This window comes from Stenella coeruleoalba, assembly GCF_951394435.1.
Source record: "Stenella coeruleoalba genome assembly, chromosome: 16".
NCBI classification, from domain to species: domain Eukaryota; kingdom Metazoa; phylum Chordata; class Mammalia; order Artiodactyla; family Delphinidae; genus Stenella; species Stenella coeruleoalba.
This window is the reverse complement of record NC_137162.1, coordinates 24,218,849-24,234,551: the sequence shown is the minus strand read 5'-3', so window position 1 is coordinate 24,234,551 and position 15,703 is coordinate 24,218,849. Positions and strand designations below refer to the sequence as shown.

General features: G+C 43.5%; 1 protein-coding gene across 3 annotated transcripts in view; it reads left to right on the top strand.

Moving 5' to 3' along the window:
• Nucleotides 1-15,703, top strand: part of SORCS3 (sortilin related VPS10 domain containing receptor 3) — a 742,043-nt gene that overhangs the window by 118,180 nt on the left and 608,160 nt on the right. For all 3 annotated transcript variants that reach the window (XM_079900511.1, XM_079900512.1, XM_079900510.1), the window contains exon 2: nt 8,359-8,606. The gene's annotated coding sequence lies outside the window, so the exon portion shown is untranslated. The remainder of the gene's footprint in view (nt 1-8,358; nt 8,607-15,703) is intronic.

Below are 15,703 nucleotides of genomic sequence, written 5' to 3'. Positions count from 1 at the left end.
AAGGTAAAGTTTGCAGGCAGGGAGAGAAAATGCTTGACAAGCTGCTGTGTTCTCCTTTGCCTCCATGGAAGGCTGACACTGCTGATCTATTGCTGCCCAGCTCCCATGAACCCAAGGGACAGCCAGAGCTGATACTCTACATGTAATCAGGTGGTCTAAACATCTTCTGCATCAGTTGGTAAATAGCTGCTGCTGGGATAACTCCCTTGGACCTCCCCACACTGACCCAGCAACTGAGGAGTTACCATCCAAACCAGCAGGGGCCCTGGAAGAGCTGATTGGTGGGTTGTTAAATATTTTGAATATCACCCTGGGGAGCAGTTTAAGACTCTTTCTCAGTAGAGTGCCCCAGGCGGTCATTACCAATTGATCCAAGTTGGTAGTTTAGATAAAATTTATCTACCATCCAGGGATTAAGGTCTTATCTCCCCCGAGGGTATTTGGTTTTAAACAGGGTGCTCTGGAAGTTAAAGAACAAGGCTTCCAGGACTGGACCTCTAATGCTGTAGCTGGACTTGGATGGAATTGGGGGCTGAAGGCGTCAAGTCTCCTTCTCTGATCTAGACTGGCTCTGACCCTTGACATCAGAAGGGCGATAGAAATGTGCCTCAAACCCTCAGCCCTGTCAAGGCTTCCAGCAGAGCAGAGGCAGCTTGTCCAGGCCTGCATTCAGCCTTGGCATCCTCCAGTGTAGAAGCTTGGGGTGTTGATGGTTTCTCTGCAACACATTTTTGTTGTGGAGATTAAGGTACCTCTGCTGCCTATGGATGGCAAATGTAGCTTAGCATCTAAACAGTGTGACTTGTGCTCTTAAAAATCCTAAGTAAAAAATAATTCTACTATATTAATATCATTTTCCTTTTCCGTAAGTAGCAAAGTGACGCTGATTTTTTTTTTTTTTTTTTTTTTTGCGGTACGCAGGCCCCTCACTGTTGTGGCCTCTCCCGTTGCGTAGCACAGTCTCCGGACGCGCAGGCCCAGCGGCCATGGTTCACGGGCCCAGCCGCTCTGCGGCATGTGGGATCTTCCTGGACCCGGGCACGAACCCGCATCCCCTGCATCGGCAGGCAGACTCTCAACCACTACGCCACCAGGGAAGCCCAAAGCTATTGCACTCTCTTTACTTTTTTTTTTTTTTTTTGACCCAGATTTTAAAATGAATATGGTCATGTTATCCCCAGTGACAACCTGGGCAAAAGTGGAGCTGCCGTGAAGAAGAGCTCTTTTAGGGAAATGAGCAGAGGGAGGAAGCAAGATGGTGCCTTTGGCATAAACAACCATATATGAATTGGATGGTCCAGAGGGAGAATGTGGCTGCCCCCCCACAAGGGCTGCTGGGACTTTTGAAGTGGGATGGGTGGGAATAGTTTCTATCTCCAGGATCTCTTTGTTTGCAATGAAAGACTTAGAGTTCCCACAACTCTCATTTCGTCAGTGAGATGATTGAGGTCCAGAGGGGTTCACTGACTTTTTCAAGATCACACCACTAGCCTAAGACAGATGCAGAAACTATAGAGTTCTGACTGCGCATTCCATTCACTTAGACAACATGGCAAGGTAATGTATCCATTTCTTGATAACCCAGAGGTATCATTAGGAACACTAATTACCACATAACATTGCAAAATAGGGCTGGCTGGGGTGTGTGAGTCTGGTTGCTTCATACTAAGTGGCCTCATTTAGTGCTATTTTGGGGTCTTCCCTTGGTACTTCTTAGGTCTGTCTTCATTATCATCAGTCTCTGATCGTCCCTGCTTCAAGCAAATCATCTAAAATCTATTCCCCCACCCCTCACATTGTGGACTGCAAAAGTAGAATAGCAATTTAATTTTACCATAATAACGCTCCCAGCGTGGCTGGTGGAGATCTCCCCAGCACAGTCACATCTACTCCCTCTTTCTCCTCTGCGTTCTCCAAGCCCTCTGCACCTCTCTCGGGCAATGCATTATTCTAGGAGGAAGGCTCCTAGCATCATGGAAAGAGCTGGGTCCAATCCTGCAACTAACAGTGCAACTGTAGACAAGTTTCTTAGCTTCTCTGAGCCCGGGATACCCCTTGGTCTTTCAGGAAGAATGCCTGCACAGAGTTGTCTTTTAACGAAGTCTAGTTTCCTCCTTTCATTAGAGGCATGTTCCACCTTTGCCTTTTATTATGGTTGGTTATGGGCATGTCTGTCCTCTTTGGTAGGATTCAGGCTCTTAGAGGTTGGTGACTTTGCTTCCTGATTCTGGGTCCCCTTGTGCTAAGCATAGACTTGCTGCAGGCTCTCCATTAATGCTGGTAGAGCGGAAGATATTGCAGGTCAGTAAGTTCTGGCTTGGAGCAGCTGTGAAATGGCTGTGTTCTCTCCTGCAGGTTCAGGGACATAGGCCCTGGGGAGGCCCTTTCCTCTTCTCTGTGTCCCAGGAGGCATAGCTCCTGGAGCTGTGACCTCCACATATGTGGGGAATCTCTGCAAGTTATTGATGCTGAAAACTTGGCCTCTGTGCACTGGTGCTAAATCAAATCTTACAGACAGAGTTTTGAGTGAAGTAGAAAAGAATAGCTTTATTGCTTTGCCAGGCAAAGGGGGACACAGTGGGCTTGTGCCCTCAGAACTCTGTGTCCAACCCGAGAGGATTTGGTGAGGAGTTTTATAACAATGGTTCGAGGGTGGGGTTGCCGACAGGGATCAGGGTGTGTGCAGGGCCTGCACTCCTTTAATCTGGCCTCAGGTGGTCTCCTGAAGAGCTTCTGTGATTCTTGAGGTTATCAAACTGTGACCTTCTAACTGGAATGAGGAATGCTTCATCAAGTAGGTAACACCTTCCATTTGTTGGGGTTTTAGTTCTGCAGAAGAGCTCAAAGATATTGCTATGCGAATCCCTTGAGGGGAACCAGGATTCTGTCCCAAGGCTTCACTATTGTCTCCTGACTGCCCCTCCCTTGTTTCTGCATTCCCTTCCTTCCCTGATTAGCAACTGTTTGAACCTGCCCTTTGGAACACAGGGAAGGTCATGGAGACTGAAGCCTACTTCCTACAATCAAGAAATGGGGGACACAGAAAGGCTTCCATGCCCAGGAGCCCCACAGGGTCCTGCTCGGTTTCATTATGACCTCTCTTTGGAAAGTGGCCTCATTGCAGACAGTCCTTCTCCCAAGAGAGAATCAGATTCAGGGGACCAGCTTCAAAGTCCATGCAAAAACCTCCTTCTTCCCTGGGGGTATAGCCAATGCAGCAAGGAGTCCCCAAGGCGGCACGTCCTCCCCTTGGAAGCCATGACTTTGAGTGGCTCGGAGTGTTTCTTAGCCTTTGGGAAGTCTCTTCATTCCCCTGCAGCAGGTTTAGTTGCCTAATCAAGAGCCCTGCCCATTCTATACACGGCTGGCTGTGTGCATGCAGAGGGGGCTGGTGGAGAGAGAAAGACGAGGGGAGAGAAGCCTCAAAAAGAGAGATGAGAGAGTGAGACCTGGGGTTCCAGAAGGAAGGAGAGATGGACAGAAGCCCAGCTCTGCTCCCCCAACCTGGGTTCCTCAAGATGCCGTTCTTGACAACAAATCTCCTTTTTCCCTGAGTCATTTCCAGTGGGCTTTCACGCCCCTTCACAAACAGATCCCAACTAATTGTTTCTTTGAATGATCCATGGGGGTCACATGGTAAGTTTCTTGAGAGCAGGAACCACATTTCCATTCTTATCTCCTGCCAATGCACACTACAGGGCAGGTCAAGGAAGAGGTGCTGGAGGGATAGCAGGTGATGTTTAATGACTGAGGAGCCCGGGTGGCACCAGGGGATAGTGTTTGCACTCAGAAATATCAACAGTTGCTGGGACATTTCAGGCATAAAGGCACAGCCTCTGGTCCCCTATGGTGTATGTGTATATTCATGAGTCTGGCCCTCTAAATATACCATAAGCCTTATTTATGACATGCTTTGCAGTGGTTTGCAAACACAGGAAAATCCATTTGAATCCAGTATTCTCAGATTGCCCTGTTCATTTAGTAATTAGGATATCTTACCCTTGTAGATTACTTGAACCTTACACTTTCTGGGTTTTCAGCCCTCTCTGAACCTCTTCCAGACCACTGCCAGTGAGATGTTTGGGGAAGGTAACAAATGCCTTTGCTGTATCTTTCTACCTAAGTATTTGCAGCAGGTTTTATGGAGCTTGTAAATACGAACTGATTTTCTTTTACATGTGAGTCAGCCTTATCTGGGTCTAAAGTGGACTTTATGAACCTGCATGGATTAGAATAAACACTGAACCCAGCAATCAGTTCTATATTTAGTTCTCAAGTAGCTAGGCTTTTTGTACATGCGTGTATATGTATGTGTGTGTGTATGGGCACTGCATATTGAGAAGAAAATTAAGTGTGTGAAGCTGATTGATCTGAGGATGGGCCTGGGAGAATTCCTGGCCAGGTGGAGGTAGGGCCAACAGCTAAGGGATCTCTTTCTCTCGTGGAAGTCATTGTTTCTTTACCTATAAAATGAGTAGGATGGGTCCCTATAAAACCCCAGGATGTCTGTGCAGATCAAAGAAAGCAGGGGACACACAAGGACCTAGCACAGTGCTAGTGTCCAGTTAGGATTCGGTAAATACTTACTACTTATGGAATCTCAGCGTGGAATGGACTTGAAGGTTCTGGAGGGCAAAGGCATGTGTCTTCTGCCGTGTCCCTGACAGTTCCTAGGAAGCCCTGGGCCAAATAAATAATAATATAATACAGGTTTTTACATTGATTGAAAGTGTCTGCCTGGGTCTTTATTTTATCAAAGTCCTGCCAGAGAAAAGTTCCCACCAAAAATGTTGTCTTGGGGCTTCCCTGGTGGCGCAGTGGTTGAGAGTCCGCCTGCCGATGCAGGGGACGCGGGTTCGTGCCCCAGTCTGGGAAGATCCCACATGCCGTGGAGCGGCTGGGCCCATGAGCCAAGGCCGCTGAGCCTGTGCGTCCAGAGCCTGTGCTCCGCAACGGGAGAGGCCACAACAGTGAGAGACCCGCGTACCGCAAAAAAAAAAAAAAAAAAATGTTGTCCTGGGTCATGATCAGTAATAGAGTAGCAAGGTGGGGGGACAGTAAGGGTGGTGGAGGACAGGGCCTCTCAAGCTGGACTGCTTGGGTTTGTGTCTCAGCTCAGGTACGTTAAGAGCTGTGTGACCTTGGGCATGTCATTTAGCCTCTCTGTGCCTCATTCACTTCACCTGCAGGATGGGCATAATAATACTAATGTCTAGCAATAATATATGCACATATATTTTTATAGATGTAAAATGCTTATTGTGCCTAGCACACAGTGTTTGCTATTAATATCATTATCTTTATTGTTTTTAATAGTGGTTAAAAGAGTGGATTTTGGTGGCAGAAAGACTTGGATTTGAGTCTTAGCACTGCCACTTACCCCCTCGGTGACCTTGGATAATGATTCAACTTTTCTAAGCCTCTATTTCCTCATCTGTTATTGGGGACATCTCTTCTCCTGGGGTTATTAGGAGCATCAAATGAGATCAGATGTGGGAAGCATTTAGCTTTGTGCCTGTCAGAGAGAAAGCACTTAATCAATATTATCTATTTTATTTTCTTGAGAACTACTCGAATTTAATACCATTCATCCAACAAATATTGGTGAAGCCTGTGCGGCCTGTGGGCTTGGTATGGAATGAGGTTTCTTCCTTCTCTAGTGAAGAAGCATGAACATCTTTTCTGTTTTGGATGAATATTTGCTTCTGCTACTGTAGTCAGAACATTGTATATTGCACGAAAAAGTCTGGAGAAGAGACTACGGTGGGGCAACCTGAATTCCAAAGGGGATCTGGCTCTGAGAATTAGCGCTCTCGTGGGGAGACCTCCAGCTACAAAGCAGGTGCACATGTGGGACCTGGGACTGAAGCTGGTGGGGACCTCCAGGGTGACCACCCATCCTAGCCTTTGCCCGCCTTCCTGATGTTATTGGTAACTGTGCCCCCTTTCACTTGGAAACTTCTGGGATAGATATTAAATTATATGATTCCGCCATACCTGACCTACTTATGAAAAACATCCCCATGTAGCTCAAAGGGGTGTGCCTGGAAGTACCATGAGGCCACATCTGGCCTTTGGGAAGGCAGCCCGGCATCTTGTTGGATCGAGGAGGTTAGGCGGCTTCTCTGGTGTGGTCAGGGAGGCCACAGGAGGGGAGACCATGGAGAGCACATCTCCTTCCCTCTCCTGGAAACGTATGGATGTTTATTTTTTCCCTCTTTTTCCAGGTCAGCACACATTACGGGAACTTTGTCATCTTCCTAGATTCTGAAAGTGAGTGGTCACTTGCCAGAGGGAGCGCAGGGCAGAGAGGACAAATTAAAATGACCACCAAGCAACAAAAACTCATGTAAAATGAACAAGCCACCAGCTCCAAAGAAGAAACTTCTGACCTTAATTCGAATCATGTTCTTTTGGTTGTTTGTTTCTGTGGTTGTCATCGGGGTAGCGGAAAGTGGTTGGTGGAGGAATGCTCCCCTGCCCCTGTGTTGGTACCTCTGTGTTCCAGCTCAGTGATTAGGACAGCCTGGACAGAGGGAGATGGGGCCACGGGAGGAGGCACTGGCCGAATATTTTGGAGCAATGCTCACTAAGACTCTTATTAAAAGATATTACGTATAAATAGCAAGCTAGAGGTCCCCTAAGATTTCTGCAATGTTGATGTGTTACTTTTAGTTGCAGGACAAAAATATATTTTTTGAAGACTAGTAAGACTAAGAATAAAACTTATATAATGATTACAGTATGTCAGGTTTTCTTCAAAGTGCTTCACATGTATTTACTTCTTTCATCCTCACAGAAACCACTGAGTTGGCGATATCATTATCCTCAGTTTCCAGATGTAGACACTGAGGCACAGAAAGGTTAAGTAACTTGCCCAAGGCCATATGTCTGGCCAGTGGCAAAAATTCTACCTGGGCAGTCAGGCTCCAGAACTAAGCTCTTAAGCGAACTCCATTTCACCTCCTGGGCTGAAAGTCAGGCTGAGATCAGGAGACTGAGGCACAGAAAGGTTAAGTAACTTGCTGAAGTCACGCAGCTAGGAAGTGAGAGAACAGGATGCAAGCTCAGCTGTGCCGAGCTGCAGAGTTGCTAACACTTAGCCGTTATTAATGCTTTTTCTTTATCCTCATTGGGTTCCTCAAAGGATTGTTGTGATGATCAAGTGAGACACAGTACGTGGGTGTGTTTAGTCCGTTGTAAAGCACCAAACAAGCTGTCATTCAGACACTACATCTGAGGACTAGGGGAAACAGGGAGAAACTTACCTTGTGTTCAGGGGCGTCTTAGAGGCTGGAAGAGAGACCCTCATATTTGCAGCAAGGGGATCAAGCAGAAGAGACATGAGGTGTGAAGGAAAATCAGGTGGGGTCTTAAAACCAGATGGAGTGGGAGAGGGGAGCGTTCCTCTTCTAGTGCTAGATGATTAAGCCAGGAGACCCAGCCCTCTGTCATCTGTGCGCATGGCTCAGAGAGCCCAGGGATAATAAAGCCACATCATCATCAGGGACAACGACAGCAACTTGCTTTTAGCCAAAGACGTTCTGTCTCCTTCCTCCCACCAAACTTTCCTTTCTTCAGGCTGCTTCCCAGCATCTTCCCAGGTTACTGGCTCTTTGCTGGCACCTCTGCAGAGGGGTCCTAATTGCATCACCATATGGAAATCTTTATCTTGAGCTACGTGGCTCCTCGTAGGTGTAATCTGCCTACAGAAATGCACTTACTGTTGAGCTGGAAAGTGGCACAGAGACTGAAGCCTCCTTCCCTTCCCCCATCCCCCTCCCCAGTTTTCCCAAATCCTGGCGCCTGCTAAAGGCCGGGTTGTTTCCCCGGGGGTGGGGGTGTGCGGGGCACCTATGCCTGTCTCTCTCTTCAAGCTGACTTATCGTACAATCCTTTCATCTGCTCAGAATCTGACTTTACATATGAATCCATAGAACGCAAACACCCAGCCCTCAGAAGAACTGTAACTTTGTTATATTTTATTTTGTCCAATCACCACAGTTTTCTCATTCTTCTCTGCTCAGTGACGTCCTGCCGAAAGAGACTAAATCACAACCTTTGGAAAGACAGCAACGTTAATCACGTGAAAGTGGTTTATTTTTAATCCACCATGCTGCTTCTGTTCCCTAGTTATTTGTGAATATGTATCAAGCCCAAACTTTGAAATTTTGATAATTGGCTTCTTGCAGTTTCATTATTTCTCCTTTTCTTCTGTGTGTGAGAGTTTCCCAAGTATGTATCCAGCAAATGAATCCTAGACTCACAGATAAGCACAGTAAAATACAGTGCAATACAATAAAGCCCCAGTTATTCATTTATTTAATGAATGTTATTTGAATGTCTTCACTGTGTCAGGTACTGGATGATGTGCTGGTGAAACAGTAATGAGCAAGGTCAGAGTCTCTGGCCTCACAAACTTGCTGCCTATGGAGCAGAAGTCAATGGAGGAGCAAATAAAGACATTTTACACATCGTGATAAACTCTTGGAGTGAAACAAGTGGAGATATTATGCAAGAAAATCGTGGAAGGAAAAACTAAGGAAGGGAGTGTCCCCTGATTATCCAACCCGAAGACTGCCTTTTGCAGATGAGAAAAGTCAAGGGTAAGTAATTTCTGCCAACTCTATACAGATGGTTCCTGGTAGACCTATAGCTAAAGTAGATGCTGCTTCTTGGATGATATACTATTAGAGATAGTGGTGAAATACACCATCCTCTTGTGGTGAGTTTTCTGGGAGGATTTGTCTTAGAGATATGTGAGTATATACAGTTAATACATTTCTGGAGAAATGTTAGAAAATATTTTGGTTTTTTTTTTTTTTTGTAGTCAAACATCAAAGTTTATTGCTAATCACAAAATACAGACGTCTCAAGTTAATAATTTTAGTGCTTTTCTATGTATGGAAAGATGCAAGAAGGGCTCCTTGACGTTATTCCTTTGATATGCGTCTTAACTATTTTGGGCCAGTATCCTGTCTTTCTCTATCCTGAATTCCCCTCAAGGTGCCTGGTTGGGCAGCTGCAGTGGCTGATGGCTTGATGGAGAGCAACATTCATTGTTTACGAAATGGCAGGCAACAATTCTTTGTCCACAACCATGAAGTTTTACCTCTAGAGATAATCCTAGACATACTGCATCAGCTAATGGTCGCTTGGTATCGCTCTGTGAAATGTTTTTGGTTTTGTTTCATTTTTTAATGAAGGAAAAGAAGAAAGTAGAGATATTATCTTAAGGAATGTTTTTTTTAAAAATGTATTTATTTATTTATTTATGGCTGTGTTGGGTCTTCGTTTCTGTGCATGGGCTTTCTCTAGTTGTGGCAAGCGGGGGGTCACTCTTCATCGCGGTGCGCAGGCCTCTCACTATCGCGGCCTCTGTTGTTGTGGAGCACAGGCTCCAGATGCGCAGGCTCAGTAATTGTGGCTCACAGGCCCAGTTGCTCCGCGGCATGTGGGATCTTCCCAGACCAGGGTTTGAACCCGTGTCCCCTGCATTGGCAGGCAGATTCTGAACCACTGCGCCACCAGCGAAGCCCTGTCTTAGGGAATCTTAAAGCATGGACTAACCAAGCTTAGTTTGATTGGTTTATTCATAAAAGCTCAGTATCAGTCTCAATTTGCTAATTATTATTATTTTTTTAGTTATTTCTGAGATACACATTTTACAGTAATAACTAGAATTATGACTTATAACATTATATCCGGTATTCTTTTCTTTTTTTTTTTTGGATTTCTAAGTCTGGGATGCTGTGGAGGAATGGATTCTTTTCACCCCTCCCAGGCATGAACTCAGATTTCTTGTAGTGCAGTTCACTCCATGCGTTGAGCAGAGGAGGCCCCTCAGCTCTGAATCCGATATCCTGGAGACTCATGCCAAGAAGGAACTGGGGGGAAAAGCAGGGTCCAACAGAGAAGGGGGAGAGAGATGAAGAAAACAGCAACAAAGGTGGTACCAAGAGAAGCAGCAGAAAACCAGGATGACCGTCTATTGGCAAAGTAGGGAGACGTTCCCCACCCCTTTTCTCAGCTTATGCACTACCAAGGGACTGTAATCTCAGCTCACTAGTAAAGACCACCCCCTGCAGTGCTTGCATCCCCTGTTCCTGCTTATGATGCCCTGTCCATGTGGGAATCCCTGAGGATGGAGCCAACTTTTGTTACCTTTCTTGTTTGGTTTTGCCTTACAGGTAGAGTTCTCTGGCAGCTTATTACAAAGCTTTGAGCTGTCATCCTGAACTTGTCTCTGGTACCGCTCACCCCTCCATCCTACCCTGTATCATTAGAGTACTGGTCATAAAGGGCAATAAGGTCTTCTCTTACTCCAAACCCCTCCATAGTACCCTACTGAATGTTATATGAAGGTCAAGCTAGATGTAACAAGTGTTCCAATTTTTTATTATTCTGTAACAAACTATCACCAAACACAGTAACTTAAAATAACAATTTGTTAAAATTGTGGAGGAAGGAACACTCCCAAACTCATTCTATGAGGCCACCATCACCCTGATACCAAAACCAGACAAGGATACTACAAAAAAAGAAAATTACAGACCAATATCACTGATGAATATAGATACAAAAATCCTCAACAAAATACTAGCAAACAGAATCCAACAACACATCAAAAGGATCATACACCATGATCAAGTCGGATTTATCCCAGGGATGCAAGGATTCTTCAATATATGCAAATCAATCAATGTGATACACCATAGTAACATACTGAAAAACCACATGATCATCTCAATAGATGCAGAAAAAGCTTTCAACAAAATTCAACACCCATTTATGATAAAAACTCTCCAGAAAGTGGGCATAGAGGGAACCTACCTCAACATAATAAAGGCCATATATGACAAACCCACAGCAAACATCATTCTCAGTGGTGAAAAACTGAAAGCATTTCCTCTAAGATCAGGAAAGACAAGGATGTCCACTCTCACCACTATTATTCAACATAGATTTGGAAGTCCTAGCCACGGGAATCAGAGAAGAAAAATAAATAAAAGGAATACAAATTGGAAAAGAAGAAGTAACACTGTCACTGTTTGCAGATGACATGATACTATACACAGAGAATCCTAAAGATGCCACCAGAAATCTACTAGAGCTAATAAATGAATTTGGTAAAGTTGCAGGATACAAAATTAATGCACAGAAATCTCTTGCATTCCTGTACACTAATGATGAAAAATCTGAAGAGAAATTAAGGAAACACTCCCATTTACCACTGCAATGAAAAGAATAAAATACCTAGGAATAAACCTACCTAAGGAGACGAAAGACCTGTATGCAGAAAACTATAAGACACTGATGAAAGAAATTGAAGATGATACCAACAGATGGAGAGATATACCATGTTCTTGGATTGGAAGAATCAACATTGTGAAAATGACTCTACTACCCAAAGCAATCTACAGATTCAATGCAATCCCTATCAAATTACCAATGGCATTTTTTTTTACAGAACTAGAACAAAAATCTTAAAATTTATATGGAGACACAAAAGACCCCAAATAGCCAAAACAATCTTGAGGGAAAAAAAATGGAGCTGGAGGAATCCGGCTCCCTGACTTCAGACTATATTACAAAGCTACAGTAATCAAGACAATATGGTACTGGCACAAAAACAGAAACATAGATCAATGGAACAAGATAGAAAGCCCAGAGATAAACACACGCACCTATGGTCAACCAATCTATAACAAAGGAGGCAAGGATATACAGTGGAGAAAAGACAGTCTCTTCAATAAGTGGTGCTGGGAAAACTGGACTGCTACATGTAGTAGAATGAAATTAGAACACTCCCTAACACCATACACAAAAATAAACTCAAAATGGATTAGAGACCTAAATGTAAGACCAGAGATTATAAAACTCTTTGAGGAAAGCATAGGAAGAACATTGTTTGACATAAATCACAGCAAGATATTTTTTGATCCACCTCCTAGAGTAATGGAAATAAAAATAAACAAATGGGACCTATTGAAACTTAAAAGCTTTTGCACAGCAAAGGAAACCATAAACAAGACGAAAAGACAGCCCTCAAAATGGGAGAAAATATTTGCAAACGAATCAATGGACAAAGGATTAATCTCCAAAATATATAAATAGCTCATGCAGCTCAATATTAAAAAAACAAACAACTCAATCCAAAAATGGGCAGAAGACCTAAATAGACATTTCTCCAAAGAAGACATACAGATGGCCAAGAAGCACATGAAAAGCTGCTCAACATCACTAATTATTAGAGAAATGCAAATCAAAACTACAATGAGGTATCACCTCACACCAGTTAGAATGGGCATCATCAGAAAATCTACAAACAATAAATGCTGGAGAGGGTGTGGAGAAAAGGGAACCCTCTTGCACTGTTGGTGGGAATGTAAATTGATAAGTTGCTATGGAGAACAGTATGGAGGTCCCTTAAAAAACTAAAAATAGAATTACCGTATGACCCAGCAATCCCACTACTGGGCATATACCCTGAGAAAACCGTAATTCAAAAAGACATATGCACCCCAATGTTCATTGCAGCACTATTTACAATAGCCAGGTCATGGAAGCCACCTAAATGCCCATCGACAGATGAATGGATAAAGAAGTTGTGGTACATATATACAATGGAATATTACTCAGCCATAAAAAGGAACGAAATTGGGTCATTTGATGAGACGTGGATGAATCTAGAGACTGTCTTACAGAGTGAAGTAAGTCAGAAAGAGAAATATTGTATATTAACGCATATATGTGGAACCTAGAAAAATGGTACAGGTGAACTGGTTTGCAGGGCAGAAATTGAGACACAGATGTAGAGAACAAATGTATGGACACCAAGGGGAGAAAGCGCCAGGGGGGTGGGGGTGGTGGTGTGATGAATTGGGCGATTGGGATTGACATATATACATTGATGTGTATAAAATTGATGACTAATAATAACCTGCTTGGGCTTCCCTGATGGCTTAGTGGTTGAGATTCTGCCTGCCGATGCAGGGGACGCGGGTTCGTGTCCCGGTCCGGGAAGATCCCACATGCCGCGGAGCGGCTGGGCCCGTGAGCCATGGCCGCTGAGCCTGCGCGTCCGGAGCCTGTGCTCCACAACAGGAGAGGCCACAACAGTGAGAGACCCGCGTACTGCAAAAAAAAAAAAAAAAAAAAAATTCACAGGGCTGGTGTCTGTGCTGGGATGAGTGAATCAGCTGGGGATGGGTCCGACATCTCTCTCTGTACCTTGCCTCTCACATAGCTAGCTTGGGCTTCCTCACAGCATGGTGGTCATGGTGTAGGCATGCTTCTTGCAAGGCCACTGACTTCCCCAGAAGACAGGAAGTGGAAGCTGCCAGTCTGTTAAGTCCTGGGCCTGGAAACTGTCATAGTGTCGCTTCCTCTATGTTCTGTTGATCAAAGCAGTCACAGAGATTATCCACCTTCAAAGGGAGGGGACATAGACTCCCACGTATCATTGGGGTAAGTGTCAACGTGTTTGTGGTCACCTGTAATCCATCACAAATGTACTGTCCCTTCCATATGAGAACACTTAATATATAAAAGAAAGCAAATGTGTTTTTATTTTTTCCTTTTCAGGCCATAATTACCAGTTTCTTTCATCTTCAGATCATGCACATCCTTCCTAACACTGATATACAGTCCAAATTGTCAGAATGTCCCTAAGACGTGGCACCATTATCCCAGATATGGCTATCCGGGTACAGAGCACGGTGAACTGATCAGTGTCTCTTTTCTAGAAAACATAATTCTATGAATGCAGCCTAAAACTGCATTTGTGTTGTTTTTATCAGCCATGTCACACTTTTGATCTGTATTGAGATAAAATGAAATTTTTATTATAAAAAGTAATTGCAGCAAATGTGCAAAATAGAAACCACACAAAGAAGAAAATAAGTTTACCTGTATTACCACCACTGAGAGTTAATTAACTACGGCTACCTTTTGAATCTTTTTTCTATTAATAATCGTGTTCACCTGTGTGTCTTATAAATTGGTTTTTATCCACTTAAGAAAATGTTACATGCATTTTCCCCATGTCAGGAAATATCCTTCTACATTATCATCCATAGTGATGACATCATATTGTACTGTGTGGTCAAGTGAAACACCTCATCTATTTTGAATGAGATGCAGTTAAGCCAGGTCTTCTCCTTTCTGTACTTGTGTAATTTTTTTTTTTCCTAACCTAAATGTAGGACTTTACATTTTTATTAAAAATCATCTTGTTGCTTTTAAGATAAATTATTATAGTCTGTAATGATCTTTAAAGTCCTGATTCCATCAACCAGTCTCTCCCAGGTTTATATGATTTCAAAATCAATAAGTATCAAAATCACTGATAAATCATTCTAAGTAGGATAGAGCCTTATAGCATTCCCTTGGAAACCACCCTCCAGGTTTCGTTACTCCATTGATCAAACACTCTTTAGCTCTGATCAATTAATCATCTTAGCTGTACTACCCTGTGGCTTGTTTCTCCATTTGAAAATAAGAATTTTCAAAAACAAGAAAAAAGACTGCCTATCACTTTACCATTTGGATACATTATGTCTGTCACATTCCCTTTTTTTTTGCGGTACGCGGGCCTCTCACTGTTGGGGCCTCTCCTGTTGCAGAGCACAGGCTCCGGACGCGCAGGCTCAGCGGCCATGGCTCACGGGCCCAGCCGCTCCGCGGCATGTGGGATCTTCCCGGACCGGGGCCCGAACCCGTGTCTCCTGCATCGGCGGGCGGACTCTCAACCACTGCGCCACCAGGGAAGCCCTGTCACATTCCCTTTTATGCTCACCTTATAATTTTATTAATGAAAGGAGATTGGAGTGGTTTGGTTTACCTTATTCTTTTTGAACTCATGCTGTTGTTTTGGAGGAAAAGAAATTAGTCAAATACTATCCAATTCAAATTCCTTATCATTCCTGAATGTATAGGTTGGACTTAAAGGTCTTAATCTTGACATATCCCTCAATTTGGAGATAAAAATTTTTTTTTCAGACTACGTTTTTTGTTGTTGTTTCTCTTTGACATCTACAATTGCTGGGACTAAAAAAAAAAGGGACTAATTAGTTCCTTTAAAGAACATTTAATTTAAAAAATGAAAACATTTTTCTAATGTGTTCAAAAAACAACTGCTTAATTTCCCAAGGATTAAATACAACTCACTGGACTGTAAATAATAAAATACATTAAAAACAATCCAGACTAGTTTTGAATTCCCCACAGTCCTTTAAAGAGTATCCCCTGTGGCGTGGCATTCTCATCTTTAAGTCCTGTAAGTACACTTCAGTGTGGCTCAGTTGGGACAAGCAATTTGGACTCATTCAAGGCAGTGAAAGACTTTCTTCTGTCTCCTCATTTATGTCAGATTTCCAAGCCCTGAGAAAGCATTTGTTCTACACTCTTCATATGATGATTACTTTTCCTGAAATGATGGAGGCAAAATAGAAGTAGAGTAGTTGTGCTTTCTATCTCCTGTTCCCATTATATCATTGGCTTCAAGTAATGAAACCACCTCTTTGCTCTCTCAACTACCTGAGAGCTTGCTCATCTTGAGATCCTCCACAGTGCCCAGCATAACGTCTTACTTGTTATAGGTATATTAGTCAGAACTCTTGGTTACAAGGGATAGAAACCCAATGCAAACTTTCTTAAATCACACACACACACACACACACACACACACACACACACACAC